The sequence below is a fragment of the Orcinus orca genome, chromosome 19 (genome assembly GCF_937001465.1).
Source record: "Orcinus orca chromosome 19, mOrcOrc1.1, whole genome shotgun sequence".
In the NCBI taxonomy this organism is placed as follows: Eukaryota; Metazoa; Chordata; class Mammalia; order Artiodactyla; family Delphinidae; genus Orcinus; species Orcinus orca.
Window position 1 is genome coordinate 14,729,544 of NC_064577.1, and position 23,743 is coordinate 14,753,286.

At 44.0% G+C, this 23,743-nt stretch overlaps 1 protein-coding gene across 1 annotated transcript in view; it reads left to right on the plus strand.

Annotated features, from left to right (window-relative positions):
* Nucleotides 1-23,056, plus strand: part of ADPRM (ADP-ribose/CDP-alcohol diphosphatase, manganese dependent) — a 379,713-nt gene extending 356,657 nt beyond the window's left edge. The window contains exon 11 of the transcript XR_007473556.1: nt 20,740-23,056. The gene's annotated coding sequence lies outside the window, so the exon portion shown is untranslated. The remainder of the gene's footprint in view (nt 1-20,739) is intronic.
* The last annotated feature ends 687 nt before the right edge of the window (nt 23,057-23,743 follow it).

Here is a 23,743-nt window from a genome sequence, read left to right on the forward strand (position 1 = left end):
TGTCACGACTGATGTTCGTCTATTTATTCATCCGTTCAATGAAACATGTATTGATTGTCCGCTATCGCCAGATTGTTCTAAAGTCTGGAGACACAGCAAAGTCCAAGAAACATCCCCCAGTGTCAAGGACCATACATTCTAAGGATGGCAGAGCACGGTGTGGCTGGGTGGGAGGAATAGACAAAAACAAATAAATAAATACATGAACAAGATAAGGTAATGTTAAATGTTGTGAAAACAGTAAAGCAAAGGAATGTGATGGGGGCAGGCACTATTTTATATTGTGTGGTCAACCTCTCCCAGGAGTTGTAGTTTGAATTGAGACTTGTATTTGTTTCCTGGAGCTGCCATGACAAAGTACCACAGACTGGGTGTGAGGGTTAAATAACAGAAATGTATCGTCTCACAGTTCTGGGGGCCAGAAGTCCAAGATCAAGAAGTTGGCAGAGTTGTTTCCCTCTGGGCGCCGTGGAGGAGAATCTGGTCCATGCCCCTCTCCTAGCTTCTGGTGGTTTGCTAGCCAGCTTTGCCATTCTTTGGTTTGAAGAGGTGTCACCCCGACCTCTGTCTTCATCTTCACACGGCGTTCTCCCTGTGTGCACATCTATCTCCCAATTTCCCCTTTTTATAAGGACACCAGTCACATTGCATTAGGGGCCCACCCTAACCCAGTATGGCCTCATCCTAATTTAATTAACTGCTTCTGCAATGACGCTGTTTCGCAATAAGGTCACATTCTGATGCAGTAGGTTTCAGGACTTCAACTTACGAATTTTGGGAGAACACAGTCCAGCCTTTAACAGTACCTGAAGGATGAGGACCCCGCTCTATAATAATGTGGAGCTGAGCATGCCAGGTAGAGGGCAAAGCAGAAGCAGAAACAAGTTTGATATTCAAAAGTCAGACCAGCAGTCAATGCTGGAACACAGAGAGGAAGGGGGTTCAGCCTCATCATCACATGGATTGACATGTACAGTGAACATTCCTCTAAACATTGCATCATGGGTGCTGTCACCAAAAGTCTGAGCTGCCCAGTGATCATATGCAATCCTCAGGGATCCTATCAGTTCTACTTTGGACACATGGCTCAGAACCCAGCCCTCCTCTCCATCCCCACCAGCAGGCTTTGGTGAGCCATTTATTTCTCTCTTCTACTCTTTCAGTTGCTGGTTCATTGATCTTCCTGCCTTTAGATTCTCCACCCTCCCATCCATCCTTTGGAATACCAACAGAATCATTTTCTAAAACAGAAATCCAATCTCACTCATTCTAAAAAATATTCCTCCACTGCCTCTCCATTATTCACCAAAATAAAGTACAAAATCACCCGCGTGGTGCCGAAAGTCATACAAATCCAGCTTAGCTCCAGCCGAGGCTCCAGCCTTTCTGTCAACTGGACTCACTTCCCATTTCCCAGACTCCCTGTGTTAGGACTCTATTTTTGTTCATGCTTTCCCACTCTTCCCAGTTTTTTCTTTGTGTAATTTAAAAAAAATTTTTTTTGCCATGCTGGCTGGCTTGCAGGATCTTAGTTCCTCAACCAGGGATGGAACCTGTGCCCTTGGCAGTGAAAGCATGGAGTTCTAACCACTGGACTGCCAGGGAATTCCCATCCCACTTTTTCTTGATGAATACCTTATCTTTTAGAAACAGTTTGGTATTCATCTCCACTGGAAAAAAAAAAAAAAAGCTACTCTTCTCCATTCTTTCCCGAGAGCCTCCCCACCCTCCTTGGCCTGTGGTGGAATTAATTGCTTCTTTATCTTTGTCCCTATGGCAGCTTGCTTATCACGTATCACCTTGGCGTGTAGGTACCTGTTTGAATACCAGTCATTGGCTTCCCTTGTTGAAACCATGAATTCTTTGTCAGTGACAGTGCCTAGCATGGTACGTGTTCCATGAAGGTTCGCCAGACCAAATTTAGTGGAATACTAGTAATGAAATGAGTGCTGGCCTTCGGATTAGGTCACCACTGTTGACGTGAAACAAAGAGACAGACAGATAGTTCTGTAGCAAAGATGGGTTTATGCAGGGTCAGCAGAAAACTGCAGTTCGGGGTCTGCAACCACGGCAAGCCGCCTGTAAGGACCTGTACAGCAAGGAGAGGAGAACGCTTTTATAGAACGGAAAGGAAGTTGGGAGGGTGATAGTAAACAAAGAGTTTTTCAAGGCTTGTCATTGTCTGAGTCCTGGCCAGGAAAGAAGACGAGTCTTTCTTCTTCCTGTTGGGCTCTGCCGTCCTCACAGGGCTTGAGAGCGCCCCCTTCTGGTCTCCCAACTCTATTTAAATGAAGTTTCTGCTCATTAATTCTTTTCTAAAATACTTATTTATTTGGCTGCGCCGGGTCTTAGTTGCTGCATGCGGGATCTTCATTGCCACGTGCAGACTCTTTTAGTTGTGGCATGCACGTGGGATCTAGTTCCCTGACCAGGGATCGAACCCAGGCCCCCTGCTTTGGGAGCATGGAGTCTGAACCACTGGACCACCAGGGAAGTCCCTGATCATTAATTTTTACACGACTGTTTTGGTCATTGACATCCGTGGACCAGTTTCAGAGCTAATATTATTATCCCTGTCAATGTCTGTATCGATATAACTTAGTAGATTTGACATCTAGGCATGAATTCAAGTCCATTAAGATTAGGTACCATCCTACCTAGAGACGGTCATACTGAGTGAAGTAAGTCAGATGGAGAAAGAGAAATATCGTATGATATCACTTGTATGCAGAATCTAAAAAGAAATTATACAACTGAACGTATTTACAAAACAGAAACGGACTCACAGACTTAGAGAATGAATTTATGGTTACCGGCGGGGAAGGGATAGTTAGGGAGTTTGGGATTGACACGTACACACTGCTATATTTAAAAAGGATAACCAACAAGGACCTACTGTATAGCACAGGGAACTCTGCTCAGTGTTATGTGGCAGCCTGGATGGGAGGGGAGTCTGGGGGAGAATGGATATGTATGGCCGAGTCGCTTTGCTGTGCACCTGGAACTATCACAACATTGTTAATTGGCTATACTCCAATACAAAATAAAAAGTTAAAAGAAAAAAGATTAGGTGCCATCTTAACCTCTTGGGCCTCAGGTTCTTTATCTGTAAAATGAGACGTTTGGACCAAATAAACTATAAACCTTTTGCTTGCTAAAGATGTAGCATTAGCCCCATCTTTCCTGCTGGAGTCAGAATTTACATAATAATTATATCACCATCACTGTTGACATCGATCTTACTCTCCTTTTGTTTAGTTTTGGGGACACTAAGGTATGGGTCCTGCTTCACAGTGCTCCCGTTTTATTGTTGTTGTTTTTGTGGGGGCCGGGGGCTGGCAATAGCTCTTTTTCTTTTTAATTTAATTAATTAATTAATTTATTTATTTTTGTCTGTGTTGGGTCTTCATTGCTGCACGCGGGCTTTCTCTAGTCGCGGTGAGTGCAGGCTACTCTTCATTGAGGTGCGCGGGCTTCTCATTGCAGTGGCTTCTCTTGTTGCGGAGCACGGGCTCTAGGCACGCGGGCGTCAGTAGTTGTGCCTCGCGGGCTCTAGAGCGCAGGCTCAGTAGTTGTGGCGCACGGGCTTAGTTGCTTCACGGCGTGTGGGATCTTCCTGGACCAAGGCTCGAACCCGTGTCCCCTGCGTTGGCAGGCAGATTCTTAACCACTGCACCACCAGGGAAGTCCAGGCAATAGCCCTTTTGAAACTGACCTTGTCTTTAGCATTTTTTAGGATTGTGTGTTAGGAGAAGTGTACGATTAAGGGTGTAGCTTTGCACATTTTTTGTTTTCCTGTTTTTTGTTTTTACTTATAATCTCCTGGGTCATGGTAAATTACAGCAGCTTTTCTGAAAATTTACCACACAGGAAGCTGTGCTGAACTTCTCCTGTGGCCTCCTAGACCCTCTCCCATTAATTTCCTCTAATTCTCATTAGCATGTTTCTAAGGCAGGCTGGGAAGCAGAGAAAAATTCTTGTGCAGCTCATTTAACACCTGCAGGTTTTGAGAGCTGGTGGAGAAACTACATCAATAAAATAATCACTCACTTTCTCAGAGATTTTAAGTTTGAACCCTTTAAAGGTTAGACTTTTGTTTTGATTTCTATTTATATTTTTCCATCAAGTCGTATGTTAATTAATGCTCTTGTCTTTTCAAGCCCCTCATGTAAAGCATTAGCCTCTCATGTAAAGAGAGGCTAAAACAAAATCTGAATGAAACCGTTTTCAGTGTATGAATGGCCGTAGTCAAGAAAGTATTCCGACATTTCAGAGGTGGGTGTGGCTTTTCTCTTCTGCATCACCACAGCCTGCTTTAGAAATCCCTGGCAAAACCAGTGGGTAGCTGCGAGGTGGGACTGGCAGATGGGACCCAGCCTGGGCGCTGGGTGATGTCCTGTGGTTTGGAGATTCATCCAGCAAAGCTGGAAGCTCTCATGCACTGAAGTGTGTGAACGGGAGGTGTAGCAAAAAGGGATGGGCAGGAAAATGGTCAGAGTTTTGAAGTTGTGTCTGTGTAGGAGGTGCGGAGTGGGGGGGCGTTACTTCTTCTCATGGGGGCAGGGAGCTTATTCCCTCCCTACTCGAAAAAACCAAAAAACCCATTGAGAGGCTGGGAAGAGGGCTCCAAAAGCATCACTAGGAGAGATCTCCAGTCCCAGCAGGAAGGAGAGCCAGGCGTGCTACTCCCGGGCTGGATGCCACCCTCGGAGCAGGGCACCATGAGACGATTCTTGGGAGAAGGTGACCGTGTCCCTGGGAGTGATATGAGCTCAGTGACAGACATCCCCTTCTATGGGCATTTCTAAAGGCAGGAAGCTTGCGGGAGAAGCCCTCAACAGACGGGCAGTGGGGACTGTGGTCTAGTGTGCCTACCAGAGGATGGAGGGGCTGCAGCCCGGAACTCCAGGGACCTCCAAGAACGAGAAGAGGCACTTAGCCATCCCAGGGCATCACACAGAGGACTGCCTAAGTTAGCAGAGTAGGCAAGCCCTGAGGACTGCTCAGAGCTCAACCAGGCAAGCTCAGCGATACCCATCAGTAAGGCAGGAGATAGATGGGCGCCAGGCTGAGCAGCAGTTCGTCCCCTGTGGGCAGATACTACGAAATAGCAGGATGGAGGAGAAGCTGAGCCCTGTCCAGATAAGAGATAAAAGACCACGTATTCCTCATTCTCGAAGTCAAGGAGACCTTCCCAAGTACACATGTGCAGAAGGGTTGCTTGGAGGTCAAAAAAGGAGGGGGCGCCACCCCATAGTAAGTGATGTCACCTTACCCATAGGCCTCTTCTCTAGAATCCATCTTGGCTAAGAGATGCGCCTGCACACATGGGAGGACCCTGAGATATACTAAATACGGACTCAAAACCAGGCAAAGGAAGATGATTCGCCAAAGGAAACCCGGAAAAAATGAGCCACAGAAGTTATTCAAACCACCACAAGGGCGCGACTCTCTCTCCCTGAGTCTGCCCGTGTGTCTATCCACACGTACTCTTTTTCCTCCTAATAAACACTTGTTTACTATTTTCCATCTTTTGGGGAATTCACTTCTGCAAAGCCACACAGGCCAGGGCCTTGTCACTGGCCATTGGTCTAGTGGCTAGGATTCAGTGCTCTCACTGCCGCGGCCTGACTTCAGTCTCTGGGAACTGAAATCCTGCTTCAAGCCGCTGCAGGCCGAGGCCACCCGAGACCATCAGGAGAGAGGCTGAGGGTGTGGACCACTGGCAGGTGCAAAGGGAAACAAGGAAGAGGTGGGTGACTACAGAGGCTGTGATGTCGTTGCGCACCATCCCAAGAAAACCTCACCTGCATCTACACAGATGCCAACACATTTCTGGAGACCAAAAAACACCCGATAGAATGAGGTGGATTCACAGTTAGGTACAGTCAACTCCAATGTCCCTCTCCTTCCTCTCTGTCTTCCTAGAGGAATGAAGCCCAGAAACGTAGTGGGGAGAAGAGAACCCAGAAGGAGACCATGGCCCTACCCTGCACTGCAAGACAAGAGTGAAAGAGTAGACCCCTTCCCACTAACCACGATGAGGACCCAAAGCTGATTATGAATTTAAAATAGGAGATTTGAGTAAAGCTTTAAACCAGATGGAATTTTGATAACCCAAAGCAACCAGAAAGGGATACAATTGGCCCACGTTGTGGCTGAGGAAAAGGGCAGAGTGTGGTTGGAGCACAAATGGGAAAAATAAAGCTGATTGCTATTCAGAACTCACCAATGTCCTACTGCTAAGCAAGCTGTCTTTTTCAGGAGGTCATAATGAGGAATAAACGTGATAATTATTAAACACATACGTACTTAGCAGAACAAACTCCCGAAAAATTTCCCTTAGCCTAACTTCTCTTTCTCCGAAGTTTCACACATGGTAACTGTTAAAAAAAGAAAAAAAAAAAAAGTACCTGCCCTCTACCTGTAAGCACGGTCTCCCTTGAAAAGTCAACACTCCCCCGCACTCCCGATCCACCCATCCACGTGAGCCCTGGGGAGTGAATGGAATCATTCTTTTCAGGCCGAATTTCTAGGGAGGAGCAGCCCTGTGGGAAATCCAGAGACTGTCACTGTCTTAGTCTGTTTGGGCTGCTAAACAAAAATACCATCGACTGGGTGGCTTGAACAACAAATGTATTTTCTCACAGTTCTGGAGACTAAGAAATCTAAGATCAAGGTGCTGGCGGATTCGGTGTCTGGTGAGAGCCGGCTTCCTGGTTTATGCGTGGCTGTCTTCTCACTGTGTCCTCACTAGTGAAGAAGTGGGAGAGAACTCTCTGAGGTCTCCTTTTTTTTAATAATAACTTTTTAAATCAAAATATAGTTGATTTATAATGTTGTGTTGGTTTCAAGTACATACCAAAATAATTCATTCATATATATATATATATATATATATATATATATATATATATATATCCTTTTTCAGATCCTTTTCCCTTATAGCTTATCACAAAATACTGAGTATAGTTCCCTGTGCTCTACAGTAGGTCCTTGTTGGTGGAGTCTCCTTTTTAAGGATGCAGATCCCATCATGGGTGTCCACCTTCCTGACTTTTAATTCCATCATGTTGGGGGTTAGGATTTCAATACGTGTATTTCGGGGGGGGAACTCAAACATTCACTACATCCCAGTCACCTTGTATCTGGTTTCATTTCTTCTTTCCTTTGTGACTTGCCCATTCATGATATTTGCCCATTTTTCTATTTCTATTCCATTTTTAAAATTGTCTTAAAAAGCACTTTCCATACTAAAAATATTAGTCCTTTGTTATAGGTGGTGCAAATATTTTTCTGGTTTGCTACGTATATTTCAAACTTACTTTTGTTTTTTTAAACTTTTAAAAGTTTGGGTAATCATATTTACCCATCTTTTCTGTATAATTTCCAAGCACTCCAGTCCAATGTACTGTCTGTACATGTCTTTCTTGCTTCATTTACTTCTGAATGATGCTCAGCTGCATCTACAGTGTATGTTTCATGCTGGCCTTCCTCCCATAGTTGCTCTGCATTTTGTAGGAGGAATTTGGTAAGCCATCTCTTCACATATTAGAAATACAGGTGACACACTTGCTGTATCCTTGTTTGGCCATAAACATCTTCTTTTCTAATCTCTGCATTTTATTGATAGCTTAGCTGGGTATAGAATTCCAGATCCAATATAGTTTCTTCTTTGAAATTTGAACATATTGCTCCTCTAACATAACTCAGTGTTGCTGCTCAGAAGTGCATATTAATATGTTCATCTTTCCCTGGGCGTGACCTCTCTTTTCTCTCTGGAAGCTTTAAGGACATTCACTTAATGCTTTGAGTTAGGAAATTTCAGCATGATACATCTATATGCAAGTTATTTTCTCATTTATCCTTCTCCAGACTCAGGAGATGCTCAGTATTAAGAGTCACGTCTACTGTCAGTTCAGGGAGTTTTATTTTTTTCTTTAATGTCTATAATTATGTTTTATCTTCTTATGCTTCTGTTCTCTCCTTCTAAGAAATCTACTAGATTGCTGTCAGGCCTCCTAGATTTGACATTTGTGTTTCCTAACTTTTCCCATATATTTTATTTATCTTTTTGCTCCCAGTTCTGAGAGATTCCTTTGATTTTACTTCCCAGATCAAAAACCTAATCTTAATCTTTGTCCAATTTATTATTCAACCTATCTAGTGAAATCTTTACTTTTGCAGTAATATCTTCATTTTGAAACATTTTTTCTTACTCTCTGATTGGTACCTTTGCAAAAGAGACTGCCCTTAATTTGTGGTTATGGTATCTGCCCAAACCTGTAGGCAGAAATCAGAATGTTTTTAAATAGTTCTCATCTTTTTCCTGAATGATCTCTTTTTTCCCTCCTCTGGGATTATTTAGTTTGTGTTTAATGATCCTTCTCTTTCTCTTTCATGCTTCTGAGTTTTTTTAATACCTTGAAATCTTTGTTTGCAAGAGATTTTTTTTGTTTCTTTTTAATGACAGGCTACTCTGACATGTGCAGACAATTGGTGTGCCTTTCCTCAGCAGTTGTATATGTCTCTTTCATAACAGGCCTTTTTCTTAAATAGACCAAATGTGAGGTTTCAGTCAGCAAGCATCATTATAGGCAGGCTCTCTTTTCATGTTTGGGGACCAGGAATATGAAAGCAGGGTAGGGACCCCCATAACTGTCAGTGCAAAGCCCTCTGAGCGTGGAGCCTTTGAGTGTTTCAATTTTGCTGTTTCTCTGGCAGTCTCCAACACCCTTGCCAGGAACTCTTCTAGGGTAGGATGGATGTAAGTCATTTGTTCACTTCTCCCCCTGAAAGGTGCAGTTGGATCCCCACTTTCCTTGAGTCTGTAGGGATCTATGATGACGTCGATCCATAGAATATTAACTGAAGGGACATAATCAGTTCTGGGCCTGGGCCAGCTGTCACTTCCTGTTTCTTAGAGCATGAGCTCTGGGGAAAGTCAGAGGTGGCGTGTAAGAAGTCCAACTCCTGGAAGACGACCATGCTGTGAGGAAGCCAGCGCTAGCCACGTGGAGAGGTTGTTTGGAGAGACAGACACTGGGCCAGGCCCCAGATACCCAAGCCACTCGGATGGCTTGTGCCAGGTGTGAGACACAAATGAGGAAACCTTTAGATGACTCCATCTCCCTGCTCACCCATGAGAGACAGACCGTCGAGCTGAGCCCAGTCAACCCACAGGAAGATGAGAGATGATAATACATAATGCTTTTTAACTCTTAAATTTCAGAGTGGTTTGTTACGAAGCAATGATAATAGATCACCCATTTCTTGTAGTAACAGATCAACTACTTTCTCTAGAAAGCAGTTTCCAGGCTTTGGCCTGAATGTAAAAGCCGTAGCTGCCAGCAACTCTGCTGAAGAGAAAAGGACCTACTGCCATAGGCTTTAAAATGCAGTTCTTCAATAAAAACCTTGAAGATGACCTCTGGCCCACGCTTGCACCTGGGGACGCTAACGTGGGCCTTCTCTGGGCTCCTCTGAGAAGACCGATGTTTAACTCTGGTGCCTTGGGCTGTGGTTTCTTCTCATTTTTCTCTGTGAATCAGGTGAAGACTATATTGTATCCTCCAGACAGTCCCCAAAATTTAAGAGTTACTGATGGTATCTATTTCTTTTCCCCTGCTCTGTTATAGGGTGTGTGTGTATGTGTGTGTGTGTGTGTGTGTGTGTGTAATTTCAATGTAAACTTGAAAGAATATGGAAGTAGCAACACATGCTTAGGCTTCCATCTTGAAACAGAAACTTAGTAAATTCCTAAATAGAACTCAGTGATAAGAGCTCATGTATTTTAGATAGTTTAGCAGTATTGGGCAAGTGAAGAATGCACCATCTGCTAATATCTCATAAAAATAATTAGGTGGGGGAAATTCATGCAAAAACACAGTTAAATGAATATTCCCAAAGGAGAGTACTGTGCTTCCCCACGTTGTCACAGGCTGGCCTCGCCTCTCACACATGCACTGAAGCAGCATAAAGGGCCGCATCAGACAACAGGGAAAAAAATGACACAGGGTTTTGTGGCCTGAAAACCATGGAGGTAAGTATTTAATGTTTCTGTGAATTTGAAGGATTTATATTTTATGTTGTCCTCTTTGGTGGAGGAGGGCAGGGCAGCAGAAAATAACTGACTTCTTGCTTGACTAGGTGGAGGAGAGGAGATATATCTTTCCAAGTGGAGGGACATCAGACAAGTTCACTATGGGTTGTATGCTGGGTTCAAAGGCCGCCGTGAGGCACCGGTAAATGTACTAGGGAACTGCCTGGGATGACTTCTGTGTGAAGCCAGAAGACTTCTATTACCTCTGGTTGCTTGTCAAGCTCGGCAGAAGTGTCTTCAGAGATGCAAATTTTAATGCACGAATCCTGTGGTCTCTAAAGTCTGAGGGGCTGACTTTGGAGAGAAGGGGATGGGGACCTGGGAGAAAAATTCCCGAGGATTAAAGTGGAAAATGAAAGAATTGGACAGTTTTGACCGGCCACCTGAAATAGACAGGTTTCCTGGGAGGGATACAAGTGGGGTACCTCTTAAATCTGTTATAATTTGAGTATCTGTTGGTCCATTTATTTATAGACATGATTGATTATATAGGTGGTGAAGCAGGGGTGCAAGGCCACAGGCTGGGCCCTCACCTGTTCTCTCATCCAGACCATTCAGCTCTGGCCCAAACCTCAGATATTCCATGCAGCCCTACAGTTTACCACACTCAACTTCCTTGGAAGGCCAGGGACTATTATCATCATCATCATCATCATTATCATTATTGGTGTTATTTTTATTATATTTGGTCAAGCTTCTTGGAATTTTGCTCCCAAAGCAACTCATCCGAATACTCCTTCCAGCTCATGTGCAGTTGAGTTGTAAATATGGTATTCTCCACTTATTGTCAGTGACGTTTTAGTGACAGTCTTAGACTGATGTCCCATACAGGTGTTGCATTGACCTGCCTCTTAATCTGGCTATGTTCTAGTCTGACTTTCAGGGCAGAATCACAAGAAATGAGTCAGTAAAAGCTTAAGAAGGATCAGACATAGCTCCATCTAAAAATCAATAGAGCTCAGGAGATACCACTGTTAAAAACTTTTAAGACTCTTTCTGTCTAGATAAGCTTACCACGATTTCTCCCCAACCCCCTGTCTGGTTCCCATAGCAGTTATTTTCAAACTTTAACGGGCCTAAGAGTCACCTCGGGAATTGGCTAAAAAAATCAGGTCACTAGAAATTCTGCTTTGTTGGCTTTGGAGTGAGGTTCAGAAATACCATTTCTAATAAGAAACCCACCCTAGTAAATTTTGATTCAGATGGGTCATTGACTTCACACTAAGAAACAACAGGTACAAATTACACAAAGTAAACCTTACTTGACCTGAAAAGCTGGGTATATTTATTTAAGATGAGGAGGGGACTTTTATTTATTTATTTATTTATTTTGGTACGCAGAGTTCTCACTGTCATGGGCTCTCCCGTTGCGGAGCATAGGCTCCGGACGCTCAGGCTCAGCGGCCATGGCTCACGGGCCCAGCCGCTCCGCGGCATGTGGGATCTTCCCGGACCGGGGCACGAACCCGTGTCCCCTGCATCGGCAGGCAGACTCTCAACCACTGCGCCACCAGGGAATCCCAAGGAGGGAAGTTTTAAAAAGGGGTATTATGCAGCTTCATCCTTTTCTGTACTTCAGTGCAGAGAGAAGAACCCCAAAGAAAGGAGTGTATGGCAGTTACCAATAAAGAAAAAATAAATATAGGCAAATCAATCAATCACTGACAGTTACAGATTATAAAATAAGGAGTGATCTGGGGACGATTTGGTATGCTTTAAAATAATCCTTGGGGAAATGCTCCTGTAAGAGGTACCTGAGAACAATGAGGAGAGAAGGCTTACGTCAGGGAGAAGAGGACTCATAGGTCCCTCAATTCAGCTGAGGGAATAAATGAGCCCCCAAATGGATCACCTCCGTAGGAGAAACATCACAGAAAATGAAAATGGGAAAGGATCAGGCTAAAATTTGTTATGTCAAGCAGGTTTTATCTCTATTTCCAAGTCTGATCAATTGGTAGTGGCTCCCTGGAGCACTTTGTCAAGAGACATTGTGAAGCCATTTCTAAGCTTAGAGGGAATGTGCGTGATTGATTAGTTATGTCTGCCATGGGCGAAGGAGGAGGAGGAGGAGGAGGGAGAGAATCAGATGCATCCTTGCAATTTCTGCTTAGTCAGTGACTGTGAAGTTATACAAGTTCCACTGCAGAAGAAAGACTTGGTCATTCCCACTAAGTATCATCTCTTTCCTGCTATTTCCAATCAGGAAAGGGTTTTCCATGTGAACAATAATTTAAACTCATTGAGATATTATGTTTACACTGCTAAAGATGGTTGCTATGCCAGAACATCTCAAATACTTCCCTGGTGGAAATCCAGACCTGCTGTCCTTGTGCATTCTGCATCACAGACTTTCTTAGCTGGGTCTTCCATACTCCTTGCTTTGCCCAATTTTACAAGAGAGAAGGAAGGGCAGTAAGCAGCTGTGCCTCTTTCCTGTTCCACTCAAGGCCTCAACTGCCAGGCATTTCCATTCCTGCTGCAGCAATCTCAAGTTTTCAAATACAAAACAATGAGCTGTACTTCGTAAAACGTCTGGTGGGCCTGCCTTCAAAGAACAAACTCTATATAAGTACCAAATTAAAAAACAAAAGAAGATTGGTGTGCTTATATGTAATTGAGAGGCTCATTGCCAATCAGCCATGTCTGTTCATTCAAGTGAGTGCCTGTCAACACTTTGTTGGCCTCATTTGACTTACTGCATGTATGTGAAAGAAATAAACTGCACTACAGAATACTTTTAAAGAAATTCAGATTTTTCTCCAGTTTAGATTTCCCATTCTTTACTTTAGTAAAATTTTTTTTTTGGTAGCTTCCTTGTCTACCTCACCACCCCCCCCTTACTTCTTTCTTTCTAACAGCTCCCAGTTTTGGTTGGGGATGCATGTTGGTCTAGGGAAACTGATTTTACCCCAGTTATAGAGCAAAAGCATATGACTGACCAATCAGAGCATTTGTTCTGCCTGACCACAGTGATTGGCTCAATGTTGGGCATGTGACTGTAGCCATCCAATTAGAGTGATACCTAGGACTTTTGCTGGGAATAAAGACGGCATCTCTTTTATTGGTGGGAACTATGTAGCTCTTGAAAGTGATCCTAGAGTGAAGAAGAGAGCCAGCCTTAGGAGAAGACAACTCTGAAGAGAACATTGTGAAAAACAAAAAAAGCCCTTGGTGACATTATTCAGCTGCTCTACCTGTGGATTTTTCAGGCAAATGAATCAGTATATCCTCTCTATTGTTAAAGCCAGTATTAATTAGCGTTTTTCTTCTCTGGTCCTCGTAATGCTAACTGATACACCCAGTCAATCTGAATCAGGAGAATCCATTTCATCGGCACTCTCTTTGTTTTTTATGACTCAACTTTTCCTTTTCTAATTTTTTTTTGTGACCGAGATTTGGGAAGCTGGGTAATAAACAGCTGATAATGATTGGGATGAAAATCTCAGTCATGTTCCAAGGGATGCTTTGGAAAAGAATATGCATCTTCTGAATAAATACCATTTACATGATGCTAACAGGAAGGGAACGAGAAATAGGCTGGTTTTGTTGTAGAGGAAAATGCCTGTGTACTATGGGGAGGAATTAATTATGCAAAATAGTGAAATATGTGCAGACAAATGCTAATTTGTCAACCTGTAAACTGAGCTTCCTAAATCTTAGTTTGCAATAAATTGAGTCATTTTCAAATATATTAGGCAAATGAGCTGAAACCCTAGTATAATATATGTATTTAATCCTGATACCCATGCACGTACTACTTTCCATGGGATATGAACCATCTGACCTCCGGGGCCAGATTTTATTACATCTTCTGTAAATACATCAGTGAATATTTCAGTTTCTTGTTTCTGCCACAGTAACAGCATAGCTGCTCAGAGACTAAAACGGGATAATGAAACTGAATCACAGATTTACACATGTGAGGGGGATGCAGAGAAGAGTCTATCCAGCTAGCTTTCCAGGCAGCCCTGGAAGTGGGCACAGTGACCTTTGATCTAATACACCTTTAGGAATTTCCCTTGCAGATCAGAGCAGAAAATATAGTAAGCTCCCTGAAGACAGTTTAAGAAGGAGTAACTAGAGACAAACTACTCCTGGGCAAATAGCTTCAGAGTCTCGTACAGAAGTGAAAGATGCAGGAGAGGAATGGATAGAGACTACGACAGGAAGCTGTTGGTTTGAAATTGCCTTTGTTCATCTCAGTATGCAGTTAGCCATGTCTGGATGTCATGGCCTAGACCCAGACGCTGGGCGAGGGTTGGGACTCTAACACTTCTTGCTTCCAGCCTCAGGAGAGCTACAGAGCCCCCCGTGGAATTGGGTTAGCCCTGCAGGAAGAACAAAGCAGCCCTGGAAGTTTGAGTGTTCCTCTTGGAGCCTTCCCTGGCTGTTTAGACACTCCAGTGGTAAAGGAGAAATTAACAGATGTCTCAGAAATACCATTGGAGGACATCATGGAGAGGACGTGATCTCTGGTGAACCTGCAAGCTGGACCCTGGCAGTCAGAGGCTCCTCGCCCCTCCTGTCCCTGGAATGTACGTTCTGACCACCGTTCCCACAGCGGGAGCCATATTCAAGGACTCAGCCTTGAGAGAGTCATGTGTTGCCAAGACCATCTGGACGGCGTACATGACTGAACCCAGTTAAGGCCTCTGCATAAACGTCTAAGATTCTGGCGGGCAGGTGCAGAGGTCTGCTCGTCCCAGACAAGCCTTGTATGTAAGTTTCCTTGCTTATTCAACCTGCCATTAACCAGTGTGGCGCAGTCTGCCTCTTTCTTGGGTCTCTCCTTGCCCTCTGTGTACGGGGGTAGTTTGGGATTTCAACAGGGGGAACTCCTGAGTTTGCAAAGCAACAAATGTACTTGATGAAGTCATCTCGGGTAGGAGTAATTTCAGTGTTAAAAATGAAACAGGAGGAAAAAAATACAGCAAGGGCTCTTAACTCCTGTCTGTTCCCTTGCCAACATGGTTCTGGGAACAGGTCTGGTGAGAGAAATTACTGGACACTAGGTGTCCTAATTGCATTACTTTAGGTGAAAAGACCTTTTTCCTCTTTCAGATGCAGGTCCGCCTGATGCCACAGTCACCAACTCACTCCCTACCACCCGCCCACACACACCCTGCCACCAACAAAGGCTCCCATCTTCCCCTTCCTGTGCAGACAGTACGGGTGCAGTGCCCATCACCTAGGAAAGCCATGCAGGGGCAGGAAGAAACTTGCAGGGGGTGTGAAGGCCCCTTGGACCTCGAAAAACTCTGGTCATCATTTATATTTAGAAAAGGATATTTTTCAGAGCTTCTCTTTTCCAAAAATATATTTTATTTTTGAATAAGCAATTAATGCACATGGTTTAACCTCCAAGTTTTGAAATGATGCACAAAGAAAAAAAAAGTCTCCCTTCCACCCCTGATCCTCATCAAAAACCTTCCCTTTCCAGAGGCAACCCAATGTTATTGGTCTTTTCTGTAGTCTTCCTGTAGAATTTTAAGCATTTACCATCAGTGACAAGCATATATGTAGTCCCATTGTTACAGAAATGGCAACATATTGTACATACTCTTCTGCATTGCTTTTTTCACTTCCTGAAGATAATTTCATATCAGTATATAAAGCACTTCCTTATACTTTTCATGGCTGAATACTATTCCACTCTGAATGTACTATAATTCCTTTAACAACTTGCCCACAAATTGGCATGTAGGTTGCTTCCGTTGTTTTGCTGTTCAAACAAAAACGCTGTATCAGTGGAATAATGCAGTATGTAACCTTTTGAGATGGGCTTTTTATATGCAGTGTAATTCCCTTGAGATTCATCCAGCTTGTTGCCTATCAATAATTAGCTCCTTTTTATTGGTGACCAGTAGTTCATGATATGGATGTGTACCATCACTTAAATATTTATCATTGAAGGACATTTGGTTTTTTAAATTTTGGGGCTATTACGAGTAAGTTACTATGAACGTTCATGTACAGGTGTTTATGTGAACATAGGTTCTCATTTCTCTGGGATAAATGCCTAAGAGTGCATTTCTGGGTCATTTGTAATCGTATGTTTACTTTTTAAAGAAACCGCCAACCTTTTCCAGAGTGGCTGTACCATTTTACATTCCAACCAGCAGTGGATGAGTGACCCAGTTTCTCTGCATCTTCATCAGCATTTGGTGTGGTTACTATTCTTAATTTTAACTATTCTGATATGAATATAGTGGTATCTCACGGTGGTTTTAATTTGTGTTTCCCTAATGGCTAATGACGCTGAACACCTTTTAATGTGTTCATTTGCCTTCTGTAGATCCTCTTCAGTGAAACGCCTGTTCATGTATTTTGCCCATTTTCAAATTGGATTTTTTGCTTTTTGCTGTTGAGTTCTGAGTTTCTCTGTATATTCTAGATACCACTCCTTTGTCAGATATGTGCTTTGCACATATTTTCTTCCAGTCTTTAGCTTGTCATTTTATTTTCTTATGAGTGGCTTTCACAGAGCAGAAGTTAGTTTTTATGAGATCCAACTGATCAGTTGTTTTTTTTTTAATTTAGAAAAAAAATCAAGAAATGTGACATGTATACTACCCCAATGTGATGGTTGAAAAGTGCACATTCTTAACACATTCTATAGCAAAGTGTCAATAGAAATTGAGAACTGTAAGTGCCGTGATAGTGGACTGGAAACAGGCCTGAGATGGCTCACCAGGGCCATATAGTTCTTCCCATTTTACAGATTAAGGACACTGTACCTTGCCTTCACTTTTAGTTCAAAGACCTCTTCATGATCCCACGGTGAACAAATTTCTGTGTGTATTTAGGCAGCATGATATAGTCGGTCACATAATTATTCTGGTTGTTTTTACCATTTAGAAGACATGTGAAACCTTACCAATTCCCCAAGCCAATGGCATCTTTCCTTCCTTTGAACTCACTTCCAACCTGCTTTTTAAGAAAATAGCACCTAACATTTTCCCATTAAAATTATTTATGATGTGATGTGATAGGTAAGTATGGACTCCAAAGGCACCCCAGCTGACCTATCCCAGCCTCAGCAACTGTGGATACAGGAAGGTTTCAAGATACACAAATTGAGCACATGGAATTTTTAAAAGATGAAAGGCCTTACAGAGATATTAACATATAATGGCATTTGATTATATGTCGAGAGAAAGACCTTTCTTGAAGAGAGAATGTTATATGGAATCAGGATGGTCTTGGATCATTCAAGGTCACTAGAGCCCCCAGCCTGAGGTCTGAGCCTGTCTCTTGTTTTACAGGAAAAGTGGGTACCTGCAATCCAAGCTGGCAGTGCTCGTTTTGTTTCTAGACTGGCCTCTGTTGGTTCTTGCTTTGGCAAAAAGCTGAGCCTTTGGTGCACCTTCTTCTCCATGCCCAGGGTCTGGGAAGGCTCTGGAGGAAGCCACCTCTAAGAGTGGAGCTCTCCCCCGCCATGCTGTGTGATTATCAACTTAGCTCAGGCAGAAGCATCCTGCCTACTTGGCAAATCCTGAAAGGATGGCTGGGAGGGTCCAGTGCCCCTGGTGAGCCACCTCCAGCCTGTTTCCAATCCACTATCAGGCAGCTCTGCGGGAGCCGTGTTAAGAAGCAGAGGTGTGCGCTCTGTCCTGGTCCTGCAATGCCACCAGGAGATTTTGAGTGCCCAGGCTGCTGGCAGAGCTGTCCTACAGAGTGGGGTCGCCCAGACCAAGAACCCTCAGTCTGGGGAGAGGCCACCAAAGACTGAGCTGTCCAAAATGCCTGTCTCAGGGAAGGCGTTAGGAGAGGTTGCTGGGGAAGCACCTGGGGAAAGAGCCAGAGGTCTCTGCACCTCTTATTCCAGGAAGAGGACATCTCTGAGGACAGAACTGGATGGGCCCAGCCCACCCCGCAAGGCTGCCATGATCTGTGGCCCAGGAAACACAACAGAAGGTCAGCAATCACCGCTCCCCACTTTTGTGATAAAGGGGAGGATCCATGACTTGGACGCACTCCCATTTGCCCCAAGGAACCCACAGCACGTTCCTGGCATGATCCTGTCTCCGGAAGCCCTGCAGGTGTTTGATGCGGATGCCTGTGGCTGAAACTCGGGGTCTTTTCTTTCCTGGCCGGGCTGGGACCCAGGCCCATCACCACTGCCTTGGCCTCCTCTCCACTCCTGCTGACGCTGCATTCCTCCCTGTGTCTTTGCTGCATCTGCCACCTGGCCTGGCTCCTGGCCGAGCCTGTCCAGCTTCACCGTCTGCCATGCGGGCACCTCACCCTCCTCCCAGCAGGCCTTGTGTCTCCGGAGACAGTGTCCAAACCCCAGGGGATCAAGGGCACTTCAGGGAAGCAAGCCAGCCCTGCTGGCAGCCCAACCAGTGACTCCACCTTCCTAGCTGGGCAGCGATGCCTTGTGTTGCCTTAATTCTGTGTATTATAATTATAGAGAGATGGTCTAGAAGGGGAAATCAAGCTGCTTGTTTAAGAGTCTCTGTCCCCATCCTGTTTCCTCTTTTCTCTCTGCTTCAAGTCCCCATAGTCATTCATGTCAGAAAGAGGGAGTTTTTCTTTAACTTCTTTCCTACCTGCCCAGACTTCCTTTACTTAAAGCTCTCGGAGCTGGCTGGCTGTGTTAAGTGAGAACTAGGGAATTTAGAACATCAGTCCTTTCCCAGAAGTGCCCCTCTCTCAACCCTGCTGTATACTTCGCTCAGCTCTCTATTTTGAAGCTCAGAAGCTTTCTCTTTGCCTCCCTCCCCAAACAGTCCCTATGCCTTTCCTCCCCATGGGACCAGCCCCCTCTCTTCCCCAGGTGGGTTAATGCCTTGAGCCTATCAGGGAACAGGTCATGGACGCAGACGGACAAAAGGGAAAAGCACATTAATATTTAAGAATCTTGTCACTATTACATGAGAAAAAGAGACTCTCTTCCACCAGCACGTGCACACACACACACACACACACACACACACACACACACACACACACGCCTCCCTGTTCTCTGTCTTGCTGAACCCTCTGGGGCCTTTAGAGATCAGGATGAAAAAAACCTCGAATAGGGTTGCCAAGGAAAACCTCAGGTCCTTTAATTGGGACAAGGAGGGGGGTGTCTATGCTCCTGGGGATGTTGTGTTTCTCAATCTAGGTTCTACTAATAAAAAGTATAGACTGGTGTCCATGGCAGGAAGTCTTGGTCGAGGCAGACCGCTCCCCTGGGACCATGCAGACTCATGCCCGTAACCACGCTCTGCTCAAAGACTATGGCTTTGCCTGTAGGGCCCTGCTTCTCCCATCCCTCCTGGACCTGAGGACCATGGTCATCCTTCTCCACATCTCCCTCACCCGGGATCCTTCCTCCAGTTTTGCACTCCCCACCGCCTCCTGCTGCTCTTGGTGATGGCTGTCCCTTGTTCATTTCCCTGGTCCAGCCTGGATCCATCAGTGAGGACATCTGCGTGCTTTCCCCAGGCCCAGCCTTTCTCTTGCGTTCTGATTATTCCATTTTGACAAGAGCCATCTTGGCCCGTCCACATTCCAAGCATTGCCTGGAATTTTATCACCAGACCAGGCTAAGGGACAGGTGGAAAAGAACGGGAGGAGACGGGGAGCCACGCGGCAGTCAGTGATTGTCAGCCGTACCGTTTTGAATAAGACTGTCCTGAATGTCAGTATCTTTTTAAAAACGTACCTGTTCTCTGGGAAATAGGCAGCAAACCCCAAACAGCGTTTGCCCTCGTATTTGGGAAGGAGGAGGTATAGGTGGGTCTGGGGAGGAGGTGGTATGCTTGTTACAGACCTTTGGCCTCATCTGTAATGTTTTAGTTTTTCTTAAAGAAGAATGTATTCACACATTATTTGGGAAATTTAAAGATAACAAATAATAAATTTGGTAATTAAAAAACATTTTTTATTGAAGTATAATATAGTTGATTTACCATATCATGTTAGTTTCAGGTGTATAGCACAGTGATTCATATATATATATATATATATATATATATATATATATATATATATATGTATCTTTTCAGATTCTTTTCCCTTATAGGTTATTACAAAATATTCAGTATAATTCCCTGTGCTATACAGTAGGTCCCTTGTTGGTTATCCATTGTATATATAGTGGTGTTTATATGTTAATCCCAACCTCCTAATTTATCCCTCCCCCACCCCCTTTCCCCTTTGGTAACCATAAATTTGTTTTCCATTTGTCTCAGTTTTTTAGATTCCACATATAAGTGACATCATATGATATTTGTCTTTCTCTGCCTGACTTACTTCACTTAGTATGGCAATCTCTAGGTCCATCCATGTTGCTGCAAATGGCATTATTTCATTCTTTTTATGGCTGAGTAATATTCCATTGTATATATGTATGACATCTTCTTTATCCATTCATCTGTTGATGGACATTTAAGTTGCTTCCATGTCTTGGCTATTGTAAAACTGCTGCAATGAATATTGGGGTGCATGTATCTTTTCAAATTACGGTTTTCTCCAGATATATGCCCAGGAGAAATTTAAAGATAAAAAACAATAAGCTTAGTAATTTTTTGGAAAATTAAAAAAAATGGATAACAGGCACAGAATCTCTGTATATAACATAATATGTGGATGTTGGTGTATATACTAAAGATAGTGCACTGTCTGATGTGATCTGTTCACAGGCTAATCTTGTCTGCACTGGACCGGGACCATATCCTGAATCCCTTTGCATCTCTAGCATGAACCACGGACACTGGGCTGCACTGGCCCTCAAGAACAGTTTGTTGAGCCACAGGTAAAGGAAATCATCAGCTTTCTTAGGGGTGGTGATCTGAAGAGTGGGAGCAAGGAAGGGACGACTGGGCTGAAGTGAAGACAGAGGACCCGGCTCTCGCTGTGATCCCTGTGTTTCCTGGATGTGAATGGCAAGGTGTTTGGGTGCTAATTTCTTGCCCCCTATGCTCCCCGTAAGCTGGCCCCCCGTGTGACTGCAGGGAACACCTTGGCAAAGAGCCTTCTTCAAAGTGTCTCAGCATGATGGGGAGTGGGCATCGCTGCCAGTCACGGAGGACATGTGTTTCCGGAACCACTGAGTTCCAACCAGTAGCCTCGCCGAGTTCTGGCAATCTGCGTGTGAACTGTGCCCTACTGCAAAGTGTACCCAGATTGGGGGCGGGGGGCGGTCACCCCCTCCTTTGAAACTGCTGTTCCTCTCCATTTGCTGCTGCAGATGCCAACACAATTCCTGTTGCATTAACTTGGCTGGGAGAGTGAGGAAATGGCAGCAGCATTAATTAAAAATAATGTGCCACCCAGGAGATAGCTTGAGCTCACTCCCTCTCTTAGTATTCCTCTCGATTCCTTTCCTTCCAGCTTGCGGCTGACGCGCTATAGGTGCCAGGGAGGGGAACCCGTGATGTTCAGTAGAAAGATGACAGAAGAGTGAGAGATTAGAGAGAGGGGCTCCAAATGTGATGAAAGTGTTCAATCTTAGAGGTATCTGTAAGGCAGATTTTTGAAGGCACTAAAAAGAATAGTAAAAAAATCAGGGGGAAAGAATTGGATTCCTGAAGTTAGGGGGACAAGGGAAGGGTTGGCAGAAAGTGGTATAAGTGGATACTTCTAAAAAACAATAAAGAGAAGAAATACCATTCTACAAGAAAAAGGACCAGGTCTCTTTGTAGAAATGACTGAGTCAATGGTTGGGGCAGGAAATGTATAACTTTGTAAGAAGTTCTTATAGTGCTGAAAAGTAAAGCAGTTTGTTCAAAAACAAACAACCTAAAACCCCAATGGCGGTGTGTTTGCCAAATGGACACAAGAACCAACTGAAAGAGCTCGTGATGGGCAAAGCTGGGGCAACTTGAACAAGAAAATGAATGATATAGTGTCGGATTATAGCCCAAAGTATAAGTATCCATGAGTCCATACTGATGTAAATAAATGATTGAATATATACGTAAGTGGAAGAGAAAAGACAAATCTCTTGTGCAGAAGAATTCCGAATAATTGAGGTTTTGTGCACCCGCTTCATGGAGGTGGAGAGTAAATTTCCACTCCTTACATGTGACCTGTGCTTGGTGACTTCCTTCCAAAGAGTATGGTATGCATAACTTTATAGTGGAGAAATCTGACAAAACACTGCCTCCGCAGCGGTTATCGAGGTCAACGTCATTATGGTTAAATCACATTAATAGCTTGTATCCTTGATATGATGAGAATGATACTTCACCTCGGTGACCTCCCTGCCTCAAACCCATAACTCCAGTCTACCCATGAGAAATACCATCAGAGAAACCCAAGTGGAAGGACATTCTGCAGAATACCTGACCCATACTCCCCCAATCTGTCAAAGTCATCAAGAACAAGAAATGTCTGAGAAAGTGTCACAGACCAGAGGGGCCTAAGGAGACGTGATGGCTAAATGTAACGTGATATCCTAGATGGGGTCCTGGAACAGAAAAAAGGACATTAGGGAAAAAACTAAAGATATCTCAATAGAGGTTGGACCTCTGTTAACAATAAAGTATTAGTATCGCTGCTTGGAACCATCAGCGTCCACTACAGTGTGAAAGGGAGTCCAGACTGAAAAGAAAAACCCTTACAATTGCCATCCCAGCCCAGAAGCTTCACAATCACCTTCACAGCCATGCTTACGTTGTAAAAAATTATGGCTGTTGCAAGCTGTGGTTTTTCAATTTAATGCTATTCTAAATGCCTGTAATTTCAGGTAGTCTCCTTTGGAAGTGAAAGCAATATTTTCAGCATTCCAATGTGTTTGTTCTAGACTTGTTGACAGAGTAGGATGACTGAGCCATAGAAGGAAAGAAGCAAATTTGGGGAAGGATCCATGGAGTTGACATATGCATTATTCAAAATTAAACAATCCTCGTAAACCCACGTGTCCTCCCTGCTGCCCCCTACAAAGTGTGTTATTTCTTTTCCTGAATAACATTTTCCTCTTAATGCTGAATTAATAAAGTTATTTTCATTTCATTATGTCTGGCTTTCAGGGTACTTTCTAATAAATTCAGTCTTTATCAGTTAGAAGCCGCCTTCTGTTTCACATGTTGTCTCCTGCATGGCCTTTTGTTTCCTAATCAATATCACAACTTCTAAGTGAAGCGAGGAAAGGATTTTGTTGTCTCAAACCCCATTCGGTGCGTGAGCGAATCAGAAGCGAGCTGGGGCTGCCACCTCTTCCTTTGTTGTGTTCACCAATTAAAAGGTGTTACTCTCTTGGTAATAAAGTGTCACCTTGTCCCTCCAGGTCCTCACTGCGGCCTCTTTTGATCTCACTCCTTGTTTAATTTGCCAGCTGGCATCACTGTGGTCTCAGATTCCAAAATTGTCCAGGGCCCCCACTTAGGTCAAAGCCCTTCTCTGTTGGAGGGAAAACGTTGAAACCCTTCCATCCTTTACTCCTAGCTGGCTGTCGCTGGAGCTGATCACACAGTCAACTGCCACACAGAGCTAATTTCAGAAACTTCTTAAAAGAGTTGTTCTTCAAGGGCAGCTGTCCGCACAGGGGCTGTGTCCTCAGGCATGTTTATACACCAAAAGGGAGAGTAGGGTCCAGAAACAAATAGTGTAGCAAGAATATATAATCACATTAGTTCAAATACCCAGATAATTGATTGAATAAACTGGATAACTGTCACGATGCTTCTCTTCCCCATGCAACCA